The 20155-nt window shown below is 34.7% G+C and overlaps 1 protein-coding gene across 7 annotated transcripts in view; it reads left to right on the top strand.

Moving 5' to 3' along the window:
• Positions 1-20155, top strand: part of GPC5 (glypican 5) — a 1333521-nt gene that overhangs the window by 408991 nt on the left and 904375 nt on the right. The window lies entirely within an intron of this gene.

Here is a 20155-nt window from a genome sequence, read left to right as displayed (position 1 = left end):
AAAATAAAATGTTACTTTTATTATAAACAGTTGGTTGCCTTTCAAAAAAAGTAAGAGATAAAAAGCCTAGTCTTACATTTGCCATCATACTTATCATTTCTCTGCTCTTCATTTCTTTTAAATTTGAATTTTTGTTTGGTTTCATTTCTGTTCAGTTTGAAAAACTTTAACTAGCATTTCTTATATTGCAGGATTGCTGGTGACAAATAAACCTATTTTTTTTTCTGAAAATGTCTAAGTTTTAGCTTTCTCTTTGAAATATATTTTTAACTCTGTATGGAAATCTGAGTTTACATTTTTTTCTTTTCATCTCATTTCATTGTATTTTGGCCTCATTTTTTTTTAATTAGAAAAAAGCCCTCATTGATATTGTGCCTTCCTTGTATAATATTTCTTTATTTCTCAAGTTTCTTGCAAGGTTTTCTCTGTATGCTTGGCTTTTACCAGATTGAGGAAGATGTTTATAGGGTTTTTTTTTCTCTCTGTGCTTTTTCTTAAACTTTGCTGAGATTCTTGGATCCTGAACCACTCTGGATATTAAGCTGCCAACTTGATGATCCATCATCCCCAAGTATTTTAGTAGAGAGATTCTTAACCCAGGAGCAATTTTGTCCTCTAGAGAACATTTAATAATATATGGAAACGTTCTTGGTTATTTACCTGGAGTTGGAGGAGGGGGAGAAAGAGGGAGGGTGCTAATGGCATTCAGTTAGTAGAAGCCAGGCGGGTTGCTGCGTGCCCTACAATCACAGGAAAGCCCCACGACAAAGAATTCCGTGGCCCAAAATGTCAGTGATAGTGCCAAGGTTGAAGAACCCTGTTTTAGTTTATATATCCTACAACTATATACACATATAATATGTTTTATATATTTTTTCTTATTTATATATAAGACAAAAATACTATATTTAATATTTATATTATAAAGTAGCATATACATTTATCATATTATATATTTACATACTGTCATATAATACACACACACACACACACACACACACACACATATATATATACACACACAATACATGCATAAAACTACCATCCCAAACAGGAAATTAACATTAATATGCTCCTGCTGTCTAATCCTCAGACCTCCGTTGAAGTTTCCAACAGTAGTCCCAATAATAGCAAAAAGACCAAGTTCAGAATCCTGCATTGCCTTTAATTGTCAAGTGTTTCTGTGTCCTTGTGTCAGGAAGAGATCTTCAAACTTTCCTTAACTTGGTCAGTGTTTGGCCAGTGCTTTCTCTTCCATTTTTCTCTTTTCCTCTCTTTTCCTTCCTTCCTTCCTTTTCTTTTTTTCCTTTTGGAGAATACCTCAATTTCGTTTTTCTGATCTTTCATTGTGATTAGATTTAGGTGATACATTTTTTTTTTAAAGATTTTATTTATTTATTTATTTGGAGCATGTGTGATGGGGGGCAGGGCAGGGAGGGGCAGAGGGAGAGGGAGAAAGAATCTCAGGCAGACTCCCCGCTGAGTGCAGAGCCTCAGGGGCTGGATCTCAGAAACCTGAGGTCATGTCAGGTGATACATTTTGACAAGAATATTACAGAACTGATGCTGCATTTTTCCACTGCATTCTATCGGGTGGCCTATGATTTCAGTTTATCTCATTAGTGATGATGCTTATTTTGACAGGCTGATCCAAGTGGTATCTGCCAGTTTTTCACCCCAATTAGTCTCCATCACCAGACTGTTCTTTTATCTTCTTTTATCTATCTGTTCTCTTAAAAGACAACAGAATTTTATCTGTTTCCTTAACTATTTTTATCTATTATTTTAAGCAGATAATTTTATTCCTTACTGTACTTACAGTTATTGTACCTAGTGCAAAACCCAAATATACGTATTGTTTGCAACTGAATCTGTTCTTCAGGTACAAAGTTGTCTTCCTTTATGGTTTTTCTCTGTAGTGATACTACCAACTCCCTAGTTGTTCAGGCTGAGGCTTCGCGCTGGGACTAACTGAAGCCCTTGGATCCCCTCTTATTATATAGCCTATTATATTGGTGAACTAGAGATATAACAAGAGGTTAACAAGTTCTTCTGTTTAGGATGTGAGAAAGATTCAGAGCAAGGAGACAAGCAGTGAGGGATCAAAGTGGAAACACTTTTTTGGCACAGACTCAGCCTGGCTCCATCTCGCCTTCTTTTAATGAGTGAATGGAAAAATTCCATCTTTGGATAGAGTTAGTTTCTATTACATAAAGAAAGGAAATGCCTATAGGTCGCAATCATAGAAGAGAAAACCTCATGCTTTATAAAGATAACTACAGGAAGCAGAAATTAAGGGCAGAGAGCATTGACTTTGTGTTTTTTTTTTTTCTTTAGGAAAAATAAGAAACACAGATGGGATGAAAAGACAACAGTATAAAATGTTTAGAATAAAGCATAGTGAGCAAGGAACATTAAGAAGATAAATGAATGGCAGAATTTTTAGATATGCAAAGTCTTGGATACTAAGCCACTTTTGTTACTATTCCTGAAAGATTTATGTAACATCATTTTTTTTAGGCAATTAAACGCATGAATCAAAAACTAAACTTTTGGGAAATAGAAATAGAAATGTTCTGTCAACAAAGCACAGGGAGAATTCTAAATCAAGGCTTAATTCTAATTATTTCTCTAATCATACAGTATAAATGTGAATCAGAATGTGATTGTCATAAGAGAAGATATATGAACTAAAAATAATAATTTAACTCCCAAATCCAGCAGTTGACAGGAGGAAACTTGAGTGAAATTTAATTTTTAAAAATTCTTCTTCTTACATAGAGGGTATAAAATTTATTCACTTATCCATTGTGCAAACAGGGAAATATACATTTAAGTATATCTAAAGCTTTAAAGTATTTAAGCAAGGACATGTACATTTTAGATTATAATGAGAAATGACATAGAATTTATTCAGCAAAATATGGCAAAGACATAAAAACAAAAATAAAAATAAGATGACAAAATTAAAGCTAAATATGTCATTTTGGTGAGTAATTTTAATGGATAATTAATTTCATTTGGATAATAAAAAAGTTAAAACTGAGTATATACTGTTAATATGAGAAAACATAAAATAAAGGGTAAATTTAGAGAATTTTAAGGAAAGAAAATGAAAAAAAAGATGCACTAGGTAAATCAAAGCAAAATGAAGGCAGTGTTCAGAATATTAAAATTAAATAGTATAATGCAATCTTAAAAGCATTAAGAAACAATGGATCACTCTTTATTGATGAAGTGAGCAACTGGCAATAAAATCATACCAGCACTCAAGCACTTTTATGTGCAAAATAATATGTCCTTTAATGTCATATACCATTTAGAAAAAGAACTGTTATTAGACAGTGTATAGGGGCACAACATTTTAATAGTAATAAGAGCTATAAATGTACTGCTCAGTTTTTCCTATGCCAAGAAGACAAATATATAAATGGATTCAGAGAAGCTAAATGATAAAATAATAATTAGTGTTGTTTAAACAGTGAACTTAATATCCCCCAAACATATATTGTAACAAGGAGTGCCCCTCTGATATAATATGCTTGCATATTAAACCTCTGCACAAATGTTAGAAAATATAGAAGGCTTGTATCTAGTCACACCCAAATAGAAAATAAAATAAAATAAATTTATAAAAAATGAACAATTTAACTTCCTAAGGAAAAAAAGAGATGAGGACAAAGATTTTGATATATTAATATCAACCACTGCATTATACCAGAAATAAATAATCAAAATGATTGATTAAAAACAGATTTTACTGCTATTACTATTTGTCATCTAGAAGTTATTGTGTATTATTCAGGTAAACACTGATGTAGCTCTCTAAAGATTATGTCTGAACACAAACTTATATCAAGGATTAGACTACTTGTATTCTTACTGAGTTTGATTCCAATTCTTATAAAGTTGGTGGTTGTTAGAATGAATGAAAGAAAGGAATTTTAATAAGAGAATTAAAGTTTGTTTGTCTGTTTGTGTAGTTATGCCTATATGCCAAAGCTTTGAAAATTAAGGGAAGTGTTGGGTTTAATTAATTTCATTTGAGACCTTAACACTTGAATTTAAGATGTTACCTTTCTTTGTGGGGCACCTGGGTGGCACTTGGTTCGGGTCTGCCTCGGTTCGGGTCATGATCCCTGGATCCTGGGATCGAGCCCTGCGTCAGGCTTCCTGTTCAGTGGGGAGTCTGCTTCTCCCTCTCCCTCGGCTGCTCCCCCTGCTTGTGCTCTCCCTCTCTCTCTCTCTGTCAAATAAAGAAATAAAATATTTTTTAAAAAAGATGTTACCTTTCTCTGTAAGATTTGGAGAATTTCATAAGTTAGTCATTGATATTTCATATATAAAGAAAGCTTACTTATAGGCTCAAGCAAATTATACTTTTACTCAGGCTAATAAGTCTGAAGCTTTTTTCTGTCTTTACTTTTACAAAAAAATATTCATTATTGTGTTTACACTATGGCGTTTTTTTGTGTCCTTATACATGTAACAGAAATTTGTGAGGTATTTAATGCAAATGGCTCATGTTATGTCCTGTATAGAACTGGACTTGTGTAGCAACTCTTGCCATACTGTTTATAAATAATAGTAACATAAGTTATCTTTAGTTAAGTAAATGTAGGAACTATATGCTATGACCAAAAATAAGTAAAAATTTGTTTACATTTTACTTTCTTTTTAAGGATTATTTATTTTCAAGAGAGAGCACACAGCAGTGTGTGCAACTGTGGGGGGGGGAGGGGCAGAGAGAGACTCTCAAGCCGACTCCCAGCTGAGCCTGAAGCCTGATGCCAGGCTTGAGCCCACAACCCCGAGACAATGACCCTAGCCAAAACCAAGAGTCAGACACTCAACTGACTGAGCCACACAGGTGCCCCTAAATTTTACTTTTAAGAAATATTAAGTGACTTTAAAATGTTAAAAGATAGTGCATTTAAATTAAGCACTTGCAAAACTTTGATTAAAAAATAAAACATTACATATCTAGAGCTTTCAAGTTAAACAATTGGAAACATATTCTGGAAAGGATGTTTGGAACCACTAATTTGAATATTTGATTCTGGGATTCTGAAATTGAAGCTGTCAACACAAATAACAAGCACATCTCTACAGTTTGTTTTTGTCTTAATTTTCAAGTAAAATGTCAATGGATTGTTTGGGTATTACTTTGACAAACATGGAAAGTATCCAAACAAAATTTTTAAAGTTTTTTTTTTTCTGTTCATCTTTGTTTTCTATTTTCTCTTAAATGAGCATGCAGCCCTTGTACAAATAGATACTAGGAATTTAAACAAACAAATGAAGACTTTGACTAGGATCAATTCACACAGACGTTGCTTTAGCTAATGTCCTAACAATTTGGTACAAAAATCTGTAACAAGAGAGAAATGGAGAGAAGCACCTGGGTGGCTCAGTTGGTTAAGCGACTGCCTTCGGCTCAGGTCATGATCCTGGAGTCCCGGGATCGAGTCCCGCATTGGGCTCCCTGCTCAGCAGGGAGTCTGCTTCTCCCTCTGACCCTCCCCTGTCTCATGCTCTCTCTCTCTCTAGCTCATTCTCTCTCTCAAATAAATAAATAAAATCTTTAAAAAATAAAAATAAAAAAATAAAAAAAATAAAAAAGGAAAATGAAAAAAAAGGAAAAGAAAGAAGAACTCACCTTTAAGAAGGTGCTCTTAGAAAGACTCCTCCTGTCCTTTTAGAAGTTGTAACCTCACTCCACTAAAAATCACATTTTCTTTAAAACTTCTGAATCTTCTAAAATTTCCAGTATTTTAAGGTCCCGTGGCAAAAAACATCAGATAACATCTACTTATTCAAATATTTTTTGCTTTCCTCCTTGTTTTTCTTCTTATTTCTCCTCATTTTGATGCCCGTTGGCTGGGTCCAGGGACCCAGAGGGGGTTCCACCAGTCAAGAGGGTCCCTGGCCAGATATAGGATGGAAATCAAAGGCAGTCCAGCAGGAGGTGAAAGCAGAATTTATTGAAGGTATAGAGAGAGTGCAGGTACAGAGTGTCCAGGAGACTCAGAAAAAAAAGAGGGAGTCTCCTCTTTTTTCAGGGTCTGGAAGTTTTTTTGAGGATGATGGTCTGGAGTATGTGTCCTTTCAGGCATCCAGGAACTGATTAGAACAAAGATGAGGGCCCCGGTGTTATTCCTTGGAGCCAGGAGATCTTGGCATTGAGATGGCTAGAACTGGTGGTCTAGAATACACATATCATAGTTTCTTCTGGTCATTCTCACCTGGTCCTTCCTTAGATGTTATCTGTTCTAAAGAAATCATTAACTCCTTATCCTTTATAAGGAAGACATACACTGTTTGCATTCTGAGGCATGTGGAAAGTGGGGTTGCGGGTTCTAGCAAGAATACAAGCAGAAAAAGGAAAAAAAGCGTATTTTTATGGAGTCCTTCAGTTTCCCTATCTCAATTTCTTGCCCCCCACCTGCTTTTTCTCCCCTCTTTTCTTTCTCTGTCTCCTGAGACTTTCTTTCTATCTCATTCCTATACCACCATACCACATAATTTTAACTGACCTCAGATTTATGCCAGTGCTCTTAAATTCACATGCAAGAATCATTTGAACAATTAAGATATTTAGGTATCACAAATAATAACTTGATTGAAGGATAAAATGAATGCTCTTTTCAAAAAGGACAAGGAACTAAACATAAATTTAAATAAATTTCTGTCCCTTTTGACAGTATACATCTTTCAAATCAAAACGTAATTTCTAAATTCACCTATTTTTGGCGGGTTGCCTTCTACATTTCCCCTGACTAATAATGAATTCTATATCTGACTTTAAGTGTGCTTTAAAAATTTATTTTTTAGCTATATTTTTAAGACCTGCCAGCTTCCACTCTTGAGGTAAATGTGTCATCATGAAACCCTCCTGCTGGGGTAGCTGTTTTCTGATTCTCCTTCAGATCTACCATTGCCCCATGGGAAATTGGGGGTTCTCACCTTGCAATACCTATTTGTTTGGCTTGTTATGGAAAAGACAAAAGAAGTGGCTGTCCAGGGTAGGTTACCAATTGTAAAAATGATGTCAGTTCAGCATTTCCCTCAGTATCACAATACTAAATAAATCAATAAAGGAAAGAGCAACATTTAAAAAAGAAAGAGTAAACATAATATTTTAATTCTAATAAAGATTTAAGGACACATGAATCCTCAAATGTGATCTAACGTGTCATTTTCATTATTATTATTCATATCCCCAAAAGGCAATCATTTCAGTTTTATTGTGATGTCAGGGAGCAAGAATTCCTGTCCCCTCTTAGGTCCTTCTAGCTGGATTAAGGATCAAGTTGTTATGAGACAGATTAACAGGAAAAAAATCAAATTTAATAGTTTCATATATTCGACGAATCCACACAGACATGGAAGTTTCAGAGACAGTCGGGTAAAATGAGGTGTATATGCCTTTCCGAACTAAGGAGGAAGTAGGGATCTTCAAAGGGAAGGAATGCAACCTTCAGGAAGAATGAAAAAGAGTAAATATCTGGTAAACAAGGGCTGCTCAGAAACTATGGGACAAAGAAAGGACTTTGATCAAAGGGTCCTTGCTAGGTTCCTCCTTATCTACCATACCTAGTTCATATCATAATGTAGTTATCTATGGGGATGGCTCTTCCTAAGCAGATCTCTATCGAAATTCTATTTAGGCAGTTGAGAAGGAGATAAAGAGCTTTTCCTGAATCTGCTGGGTTTTTTATTCAAAATAGTTTTCATGCCAAAGGGACCCATCTTTGAGCAGCCTGACACTGGCCCCTAGAGTGATTTAACCAAATTTCAAATCTACTTAAAAGTTAGTTCTCAGAATTAAACTAGAATGCTTTACTACTGATTCAACAATATAAATTCATATAAATTGTGGGTTATTTAGAAGTTCAAGTTATTTAAATAAGGAGAATTAATTCAAAACTTAGTTCAAAAATTCAGATACTTTTGATCAAATATACTGAACTTTATTATAAAGAAAAAATTATTTAGGAGCCCAATTAAGAGTCTCTCTCTCTCTCCCTCTCCCTTTGCCCCTCCTCCACCCCTTTATTTTCAAAGAAAATGGTTTCCATTAGAAATGCTGCTTAATAAATATTATGGTTTCTGCAGTATTTGGAGTAAACTTTTAAGTTTCAACTGGGTAAATAGCAAATTCTCTAAATGTCACTGTTGATGAATCATCTGCTCTTAAAGGAGCTAACTGGCTAAAGCAGTATGGGAAATATTTATAGTTCCATAGACACAGGAAAACAGTGTATTTAAACTATTGATTGAAATCAGGGTGATATTATTCAAGGAACTGCACATTTTTGAGGTTATGTGGAAGAGTAGTCTGTAAAGGCAGCTAAGAAAGAGCAGTTACTGAGAAAGGACAAATGAAAGTAAGCTGTGTCCCAGAGGCAAAAGAATGAGGAAGGAGGGATTGGTCAACCATGACAAAAAGAGTAAGTTGAGATAATCAAAAAGGTGAAGCCAGAAAGTAACCATAGCACTTGACAACAAGGAAGTCACTGGAGACTGAAAAGTAACAATTTTGGAGGGCTTATGCGGTAGACATTTTATAAAGGAAACTGAGAATATTAAGAGGTTAAAAATTGGGGACAAGAAATATGGCTGAAAAGGAACCAAAAATGAGGTAGAGGTTGCAGAGGATGTGGGGTATCTATGTTTGTTTACTTTTTTTGTTTGTTTTATGTGGAAAAAAAAACTAATGTTGGTTTCTATGGTCTATGGTGGCCAAAAGACAAAGAGCACAATATAGAGAGGGCTGTAACATAAGGAACAAGTTCTTTGACAATACTAAAGAGACTGAGGCTGGAGAAGGGAAGGGACATTTTCTTTGTTAAAAGGAGGAAAGAAAAAGAAGATCAATTTGGCTACAGGTAGATATGTGAAATTGTCCAGGGATGGTGGTTTTCTTCATCATATGATATAGTCTTCATATGGAGATTATAGTTTGCTTTATATGGAGATTATAAAAAGCCAGCACACCAGAAGAAAGATACATGTGTCATACTACCCCAATAGCTTGTGAAAATCACTTTTTAATAAATTAGGTTTTAATTTCTTAATTTATTATTCAATATTTGCCTTTGTCATTGCTGCTATTTTAATAAAAATGTGCACACTTGCTCTACAATCGAGATTATTTTTTTAGAGAGGAAAATAAAGGGGTGGAGGAGGGGCAAAGGGAGAGGGAGAGAGAGACTCTTAATTGGGCTCCAGACCAGTGCAGAGCCAGACATGGACATGGGGCTCAGTCTCACAACCCTGAGATCATAACCTGAGTCAGAATCAAGAGTCGGACACTTAACTGACTGAGCCACCCAGACACCCCTATCATTGAGATTTTAATTTTGGTACCACTAATACTTTTTTTATCTAAATAGTGAAGCCAGAGTGTTGATTTGATTTCCATAATGCTAGTAGAACGTGACTTGCTAAGAGTGTTTTTTTCCTCTCATTTTCTTGGATGCCCCCACTGATAAAGACTGTGAACTAAGAATTATATGGTATAAAACACTACATCAAATACTCATAGTTACTAAGGTAAATTGAAAATCTGTTTTCTTTTTTTCATATTATTACTATTCCTACCTCCCTGGAGTTGAAGAACTCCATTATGCACTGTTCAGTATTAAATGCCTCAAGAACAGAGAATGGCTCATTAGAAAAGGGGTAGATAATACTACTTAAGTGAATGACAGTAGTTCTTGTCCTGAGCCTTAATCTATCCCTCCTGGAGATTTTCTTCAAGAATGAAGCATGATGAAGAAGTATTTAAAATATTAGAATGTAAGGAGAGAAACTCAGCCACCCTAAGCTCTTATGAAATTACCAGAGTGTTTCACTTTAAGGGCTAGCCTTTATCTTTATGATTATAATTGTGATTAAGTACATGTATTGCTCAAAAACATAACACATGATACTTACTGTGCAGTTAATTTTACCCTTACTAACAGGGTGCTTGCCATGGATGAAGAATCCTTAGAGAAACAATGAGTAAGTTTTCTCATATCTTGGAGTCTTCACAGTAGAGGCACTCATTATGAAAAACTATGTAATGAAGATGCAATTAATGTGCTTGCATTAAGAGTTTAGAAATTTATTATCCATAATATTTATGGTAAGGTAATAGTTATCACCATATTTGAATAAATTTTCTTTTGGTGTTTTGCCTAACCAGTTATGTGTTAGAAGAATACCATCTTGATGATTTATTGAAATTAATCAATGTACCATTTGGAAATACAAATTTAAGTTAGAATATATAACAATAAAGCATGATACTATCTTTTAAACTTAGAACATATGATGAATATATAGCTTCCAACTTATTTTTTCACTCAGAGTCACAAATTACAAGGTTGGACTCCAAAGTTCTGAAGTCTGTAATAGTTTTACTATATTCATTACATTGGTATTTGTATGATCTCATGTCTTCAATTTCGGTTTTTTTCTTCAGTCATTTTCATTTAGATTTTACATGTCTAAATGATTAATTATTGGAAATATCTCTACTCTTCTTTATATAGCAATGGGATGAGGCAGACCCAAATGCATTACCATGACGCTACAGTTGGTACAGAACCAAAAACTACGTTTTTCCTTGTCAATAATAGGAAGCCCACTTATCATGTTTGTTGGAAAGGATAAAAGGGTAAAGGAGGATATTTTAAAGTGCTGGTATCATAGGTAAGAAAATAAATAGGTCAGAGAAGACAAGATAATGGTAGAAAGATGAAGTGAGAATTTGTGGTTGTGACCATCTACCTGGAAAATGTAAACACTTTAAAAATACTAAAGGAGAGAAATTGCCAAGGTATGGATGGAGTCATTGTATCTCATTGGGAATCATTTCTTCTTTCTGTAGAAATGGAAGAGTTAAACTAGGTGATGGTTAAGGTGCCTCCCTTCTAGTTCTAAATTTCTATTATTATTCCTCAGTTGTGGTTCCAAAGCATAGCTGGGTAGGAGTGAAATGGCAAAGTGGATGTGAGATACCTCATGATAGATTAGATAGCAAGTACAGGGAGAAGAAAAGGCTGGGGGATCATCTCACTGAAGTAAAAGTACCAGTAAGAATTTCCACAATCAGGGTTATCAAGAATGTTCAAAAAATCATATATAATTTATGAGAGCCTTGGAAACATTTGGGAAGATATTCACACTAAACAAGAAATGAGAAGTAAACATTTTTTTCTTTTCTTTTTTTTAATGAGCATGAAAAATGTGTTTGTTTATTTTGTTTACTTATTAGAAATATTAAAAATATTAGAAATAAAAAATTATTCAGAAAAACTGAAAAATTCTCTTCAGAATATCATGACCAAGGGAATGAGAATGTGTTTGTATGTGTATATCTATCAGCAGGTAGGTATGCGTATATATAATATTGTATATATATGCATTACCTTATTAACATTGACTTATTTCTCACATTAACCATATAGCATATGTATTGTAGCTTCCATAGTGTCCATCCAGATTAAAAGTTATAGAAAAGGAATATAGCTATTGATCACCTGTTCTATAGCCTATATTTATTATTATTATGATTTATTGATATGGTTAGCATATATGCAATATAGAAGTCAAAAATAAACCTGGTAAATAGTATTTGATGAGTACTTCAGTAGGTTAATAAAAAAGGCCTATGGAATTAAGAAGTTGATGCCTCCAGCTAAAGGTTCTTACTTTCTGGTTCCAAAATATGTTACAATTCTATAGTAATCAAAACCATATGGTAGTGGCATAAAAACAGAGATATAGCACAATGAATGTAACAGAGAGCTCAGAAATAAACCCATACATGTATGATCAACTGATCTTTGACAAGAGTACGAAATGGAGAAAGGATAGTTTCTCCGGTAAATGATGCTGGGAAACTGGATATGCACATGCAAAAGAAGAAATTGGACCCATACCTTATGCCACACACAAAAATCGACTCAAAATGGATGAAAGATTTAAATGTAGGCCTGAAACATAAAATTCCTAGAAAAAAAATGTATGGGAAGGCTCCTTGACATTGGTCTTGGCAATGATTTTTTTTTGGCTATGATACCCAAAATGCAGGCAACAAAAGCAAAAATCAAGTGGAACTGCTTCAAACTAAAAAATTTCTGCACAGTAAAGGAAACTGTCAACAAGAAGAAAAGGCAATGGCTATTATTTAAAAAAAGAAAAAAAAAAGTTGAGGATGTGGAAGAACAAGAATGCTGATGCGTGGTTGGCAGGAAAGTGAATTAGTTCAGCCATTATGGAAAACAGCATGGAGTTTCCTCAAAAAATTAAAAATAGAACTACCATATGGTCCAGCAATCCCACCTGTGGGTATTTATCTAAAGAAATTGAATTCAGGATCTCAAAGAGTTATTTCTACCGTCATGTTCATTGCAACATTATTCACATTAGCCAAAATATGGAAACAACCTGAATGTCCATCAGTAGAGGAATGTATAAATAAAATATGTTATATACACACAATAGAATATTATTCAGTCTTTAAAAAGAAGAAAATCCTGCCATTTGCAACAACATGGATGAACCTGGAGGACATTATGCTAAGTGAAATAGCCAATCACACAAAATCAAATATTGTATGATATCATTTATATGTGGAATCTGAAATGATTAAACTCATAGAAGCGAAGAGTAGGCTGGTGATTTCCAGAGGCTCAGGAGAGGGGGAAAATGGGACAGTGATGTTCAAAAGGTACAAAGTTTTAGTTATGCAAAATAAGTTATGGAGATGGACTATACAGGATAGTGCGTATAGCTAACGATACTGTATTGTATACTTAACAGTTTCTAAGAAGGCAGGTCGTATGTTAATTTTTCTTACTACATACACAGTAATAACATCAATAAAGGGAGTAGGAGGAAACTTTGTGAGGTCACAGGTATGTCTATGACCTTGATGGTGGTGATGGTTTCACGGGTGTCTATCTTTGAACTCATCAAGTTGTATACATTAAATATGAACTTTGTTTACATGTCATTAATACTTTGATAAAGTGATTGAAAAAAATAAAAAATGGTTTGAACCTCGCCCATCTTCCCCAACTAAAAAAAACCCATGGAAAAAAGATTTTGGAAATTCATTTTTGCTTTAGGTTTTGTGTGTGTGTGTGTGTGTGTGTGTGTGTGTGTGTGTGTGTGTGAAAACATGCCCAGCTTGATATTATTATTAATTCCAGAGCATTCACTCATTTGTCAACTGGGACACGAAAGAAAATGAATGATCATTGTACTTATAAAACCAGCAAATAATTAAACTAAAATGACAAATGGTTTTCAAGATACTGATTTATTAATTAACAATCACTGTTATTTTATAGTTTATTTTATACCGAAAGGGGAACAAATAGATGTGATATTTTTCTTTTATACTGATAAATTACTGATTGATTTACAATGGACTTCTTCTTGAAAATGTCCTTCAATTAGCATAGACATGAAAATTTTGAATCATTTGAAAAACTGTAAAAATTTCTCCCCAACTAATCTCTTCTCTTTAGTAGTTTGCTGTGTTTCCTTCCAGGGTTTCCAGCAAGCATTTTGTATAGTGATTAAGAGCATGAACTCTAGCCAGACAGTCTCATCTTGAATTCAAACTCACCAAACTGGGAGAAGTTATTGGCCATCTGTGTACCTACCTCAGTTTCTTCATCTATAAAACGTGTATACTAATGTTGTCCATATTCCAATGTGCTGTTGGGAATTAAATGATTTTAAATATATAAACTATGTGAAGGCCTGCCTGTCTGGACCATGGTAGGGTAATACATGTTCTGTTCTCCAGGAGATTCACAATATGGCTATTTTATTATTACTCCCTCTTTTACTCCCAGTAATGGCCTGGTATGGAGAATAAATTTATTGTCACCTATGCTTGAAAATGTGTTATTATTAATTTTCTAAACATACCCATAATTTTCATATGGTAAAGATAACATTATATAAACAGTTTTAACATTGCTTTTGTCCCCTAACATAGTATACCCAGCATTTCCCTATATATAATTCCCTAGAATGAATGTGCCATAATTCACTTATGTATACTTCTGTTGTTTTTAATTTTGCCCGCCAAAAGAATATTATAATCAATTTCTTTGCCCTCATTATTTTGACTACTCTTCTATTATTTTGCTCACTGTAGTAAAATTTAAATTATTGTGTTAAAAGAAAGGAATATTTGTTAGGATTTTGATAATGGTATGTATCTTCAGCCATGGAGAATTTCAAAGTATAGCATAGGCAAGAAAAAAGGCAACCAAACTATCTTTGCCCAGACTTCTGCTGAAAGTGCATTTCAGAGTTGACATTATGAGAAACTTAGGTTGATTCTTTCATTTGACCTTTATTTGCTGACTGCTCTTCTTATCTTGTGTTGGTAATAATATTCACCTTTCTCATCTGCTTGGTATTCCTACACCATATCGCAGCTGTCATTTTGTGCTAATTTTCCATAAATTATCTAGCAAAAACAAACCACTCAATAACAAAGAATGAATTGAGTGTATGCTCTTTGACTTATGATTTCTGGAGCTGGAGATCTCCTGTGGCTAAAGGAAAATATTCAGCATGTCAGTGTTATGTCAGACATCAGTTCTGAAATTATCAGGTAATCTCAAATCTCCAAGGGTGTTGCTGTGGGTTCCAAGAGATTTGCAGTGTTGTTTTAAAGGAAATAGGAAATGTCAGACTTGTGTCTCCAAGGTTTGGTCTCGTGAGGAATAGATTGTATGTCCTTTATTGGATGCCCTTTTGTCTGCATAAAGTGGAAATATTCAGTCTCTTTTTGGAATCGTTGCTCTCTATTTGATTCTAATTAGCCTTGGCAATATCATATCTTCCCTTGGTTTGCATTTTCCGAGAACAGTAACCTTTGTTTTTGTAGATGCTTTAGCACACAATAAGGTTCTTTATAATGTTAATACCTCACAGTACTGCTACATGGGGACGTTCAAGAGGGTACCTTATTTTTAAAAAGAGCTGAGATTTTGGAAAAATAAGATGCAGTGGATTTGGAATTGCAGGGGTTGCTACTGCTTAATTTAGTATGATTTTTTTCAGTAATTTTATATTTCATTTAATCATGTGTATTTTTTTTCCATCAGATAGGGTTTCTGTTTGTTTTCCATTCTTAGGTTTTGAAAGATTACATTCACCATTTCTAAAACAGTCCCTTCTTTAATTTGTCTTCTAAATTTACTCTTTCTCTCCTTGAATTGTGTTCAGTTTGCATGATTTCTTTAACTTCTTATTTTGAAATCATTATAGACTCACAAGAATTTACAAACAAAATGTAGAGAGCCCCATATATCCATTACTCAGCTTCGCCCAATGATGATATTTTCTATAATTGCCGTGCATCATCAAAACCAGGCAGTTGGGGCGCCTGGGTGGCTCAGTCGTTGGGCGTCTGCCTTCGGCTCAGGTCATGATCCCGAGGTCCTGCGATTGAGCCCTGCATCAGGCTCCCTGCTTGGCGGGAGGCCTGCTTTTCCCTCTCCCACTCCCCCTGCTTGTGTTCCCTCTCTCTCTGTGTCTCTCTCTGTCAAATAAATAAATAAAAAATCTTTAAACAAACAAACAAAAAAACCAGGCAGTTGATATTGGCATGATACAATTAACTAAACTAGTGAATTACTTGGGGGCTTTGGATACTTTTAAAGCAATTTATATAATCATATGAGCTCTCTGTAGATAGTGTGCTTGTAGGGAGTAACGAATTTTATTTCAAAAGTGTGTTATTCTCAATAGTTTCTCTTTTTTACTTCAGTTATGTATATCTCCTTTATAGCTATGATTAGAGAAAAATGAAGTATAGAAAAATGAATACTTTAGTATTCCTCCTTTAGATTAAAACCACAGTAACTAATATTTGTTAAATGCATTGTTATTGGCAATATACAAGGATAATTTCACTTAGGTCAACTGAAAAAAAAAAAAGCCAAACTCAAAGTAGGTTAGTAAATGCTTTTTTCCTTGTCTTATTGAGGACGATAGCACAAGAGACAGTATTTCAGATTGCTCTGAAAGAACTCTTGTGGAGCTTGTTAGTTTATAGATTATATGCAAAAGGGGGAAGGGGTAAGCAGTTCTCTGAGGTATAATTGTATGTCACCAGGTGTAATATGTTTGGTTGTAAGAATTAAGGTTTAATGATTTCCACATAAACACACGAAAGACCCTTAGGTCATCTTCATCCATTATGTTTCCATCTTATCTGATTGTTCAAAAATATTGCCTGCATGCCCCTGCTTAAGTGGGTTTCTAGTTCTTCTTGTTTCTGGTTTCTCCTTGAAGACACTTGAGAAGGTCACAGAAGGCTGACATCAGTCACCTATTTTAATGCACACTTGGTATTCACAGCCACCCTGAAAATTAGAACACAGCACTGATGCTTTAAACATAAGGTAATTGAGTCTCATGAAGTTAAATGATCTGGGAAACAAAGACAGAAGAAAAAGTATTAAATTCCCTTACTACTTGTAGCCCATTCGTTGACAAGTCCTTGAAACAGGCAGAGTGGCATTCCTGTAGGAGCTCATGTTGACACTTGGCTAAGGGCAAAAGGCAATCTTAGCCTGACCCCCCCGGGATTCTGGAAGACTACTTTAACACATAAAAATTCCCTTGATAACACATAAAAATTCCAAGATACATGTTGGCAGTCATTCTCCAAGCATATGACCCACCAATATGCATCTGAAGAAAAACTCATGAATGAGTTTTTCTAAACAGTAATAAATGACCTTTTCCTAAAAATAGCTAGCCTCCTCAGGATCCTAAAAACCTTGTTTCCAAAATATCTGGGAGCCTTACATGCTATCCCTAACCCCCTCCAAACTTGAAAGTACATAGCGGACCACTCTTCATGGACCCCAGTGCAGCTAATTCTGTCCACGGGTCCTGTCCCCGAGCTTTAATAAAACCACCATTTTGCGTCAAAGACATCTCAAGAATTCTTTCTTGGCTGTCATCTTCGAACCCTAACGCCTCTCCTACATCATTGATGAGTGACCAAATGCGCATTGTGAGTGCTGGGAGGAAAAATGTTTCTCTACCCTTTAAGCTTCTTTTGTCTGGTCTGAGAATTAAATTGACATGAGACAGATTAGTAGAAGAAAATCAAACAGAAGTTTAATAATATGTATACCTTCTTTATACATGGGAGAGACCCAGAAGAACAGAATAACTCCCCAAAATGGCAGAAGCCATCACTTTAAATACCATCTTCAGCTAAACATAAAAGTCAGGTGGGAGGTTACTGGGAAAAGCACAGTTAATAGTTGTTACCCAGATTTAGTCCATGCCTTCTTCATTGCTAAGAGTTGTATAGGTTGTGCCTCTGCCTCTTCTCGATACAAAGGAGATGCACGTACAAATGGAGATTTCCCTTATGCATGCAAATGTCTCTTTCAAAAGGGTGACATCTACTTGGTTTCAGTTTTTCTCTTGTGTTTGCAGTTTAAGAATAACCAGTTTAAGGGCACCTGGGTGGCTCAGTTTGTTAATCAGCTGCCTTTGGCTCAGGTCATGATCCTGGCGTCCCAGGATTGAGTCCCGCATCGGGCTCCCTGCTCAGAGGGGAGTCTGCTTCTCCCTCTAGCCCTACGCCCTCCCATGCACTCTCTCTCTCTCTCTCACACGCTCTCTCTCTCAAATAAATAAATAAAATCTTAAAAAAAAAATAAACAGTTTAAGATTACCAATATGCCAAAGAGACTTATTTTTGGATGGCAAAATTTGCTCCCCTGTATGAAAGAGAGACCAACATAAGACTTAGATTCAATCTTTATGGTGAAGTCTACAATTTTTCTATATAATCGTATTGTCTCATATAAAGGTAGAGGTTTATCTTTGGGGTTGAGCTGCACGAACTTCCTTTATATTTTTCATATAGCATATGTGATCACATAGAACTTACCATGATTAGATGATTAGTCATTAAAAATATTACTGATCATTTATTCTCTCCTTTCTAATATACAGATTTACTTATTTCTTCATCTTATGGCTTTGGCTAGAACTAAATAATAATAAAATTGCCTGTTTAAGATAGTTATTTTAATCATGGTAAGGAAATATCATTTATTTATTTATTTATTTATTTATTTATTTATTATTGGTTTTAAAGATTTTATTTATTTGAGAGAGAGACAGAGTGTGAGAGAGAGAGAGAGAGAGAGAGAGAGAGAGAGAGAGAGAGAGAGAACATGAGCAGGGTGAGGGGCAGAGGGAGAAGCAGACTCCCCACGGAGCAGGGAGCCCAACATGGGGCCTGATCCCAGGACTCCAGGTTCATGACCTGAGCCAGAGGCAGATGCTTAACCACAACTGAGCCACCCAGGCGCCCCAGGAAATATCCTTTAATATTTAATTAAATGTTATTAGTCATGTGCATTATACTTATTAAATAAATGCACAACATAAAGTAAATAAAGAACCTTATTGTTATGTTGCATTGCATTAATATGCATTTCATAGTATTAACCCACCTTTGTATGCCTTAATTTGAATCCCAGATTATTAGGGTGGATTTCTTAGTAAGTATATAATTTACTTTGATTTTTTTTTTAAGAATATTTTAACTATGTTCATGGGAGATACTGTTTAAGTATTTCTTTCTTTTTCTTTTAACTTTTTTGGGAGTTGGTATCAGAGTTATATTTGCTTTGTAAAATTACTGGTAAAGAAGCCACTTATTTTTCTTGCTTTTATATATATTTTATAGCTTAGACTCAGATTTTTAAAAAAGATACTCACTAATACACCTGCTGGTTATTGAGCCTTTAATAGAGATTTTATTTTGAATAATATTTTGAGTTTCTTGCAAAAACATTCATATATTTATCAGATTTACCATTTTTAAGTTAATATAAGATTCATACACCCAGTACATGATCATCTAAATGAAACAAGTAACTGTGTTTAAAACAATTTCTACATTTCCTATATTTGATTTCCACTCAAATTTTTAATTTTTAAAAATTTTTATTATAATTTTGTATATTTTTGTACATTTTGTCACATTTTTATATATTATAGGTTAGTTGGTAAAGAATGAACTCACATCTTTATCAGTTCTCCTTTATTTGTTTATAATTCATTGCCTTTTATTTAACATTTAATTTAGTATTCCTTATAATTGACTTATATATATTTTGTTTTACTATTTTAAATTTTTGAGTTAAATACTTATTTAAAAAAATTAATACAAATGAGAATATTTATAGCTATGCCTTTTTTTGTAAAGATTTTATTTATTTATTTGACAGGGAGAGAGGGAATACAAGCAGGAGGAGTGGGAGAGGGAGAAGCAGGCTTCCCGCTGAGCAAGGAGCCTGATGCGGGGCTTGATCCCAGGACCCTGGGAACATGACCTGAGCCGAAGGCAGACGCTTAACAACTGAGCCACCCAGGCACCCCAAATATGGCTATGCATTTTGAATGAAATATGGGATTATCTCCCTAGTAATTGGCTGGGTTTCTTTCTTTTAACAAAGGACTAATCTCAACATACCTATTTTTATTTTTATTTTTTTATGATTATCTCATTTATTTTTTTATTATTATGTTAATCACCCTACATTACATCATTAATTTTTGATGTAGTGTTCCATGATTCATTGTTTGCCCATAACACCCAGTGCTCCATGCAGAACGTGCCCTCTTTAATACCCATCACCAGGCCAACCCATCCCCCCACCCCCAGAACCCTCAGTTTGTTTCTCAAAGTCCATAGTCTCTCATGGTTCATCTCCCCCTCCGATTTCCCCCCCTTCATTCTTCCTCTCATGCCATCTTCTTCTTTTTTTTTTTTAACATATAATGTATTACTTGTTTCAGAGGTACAGGTCTGTGATTCAACAGTCTTACACAGTTCACAGCGCTCACCATAGCACATACCGTTCACAATGTCTATCACCCAGCCACCCCATCCCTCCCACCCCCCACCACTCCAGCAACCCTCAGTTTGTTTCCTGAGATTAAGAATTCCTCATATCAGTGAGGTCATATGATACATGTCTTTGATTGACTTATTTTGCTCAGCATAATGCCCTCCAGTTCCATCCACGTCGTTGCAAATGGCAAGATTTCATTCCTTTTGATGGCTGCATAATATTCCATT

This window comes from Callorhinus ursinus, unplaced genomic scaffold (assembly GCF_003265705.2).
Source record: "Callorhinus ursinus isolate GAN/ISIS: 27379988/994484 unplaced genomic scaffold, GSC_fseal_2.0 scaffold7, whole genome shotgun sequence".
NCBI lineage: Eukaryota > Metazoa > Chordata > Mammalia > Carnivora > Otariidae > Callorhinus > Callorhinus ursinus.
This window is presented reverse-complemented; position numbering and strand designations above follow the sequence as displayed.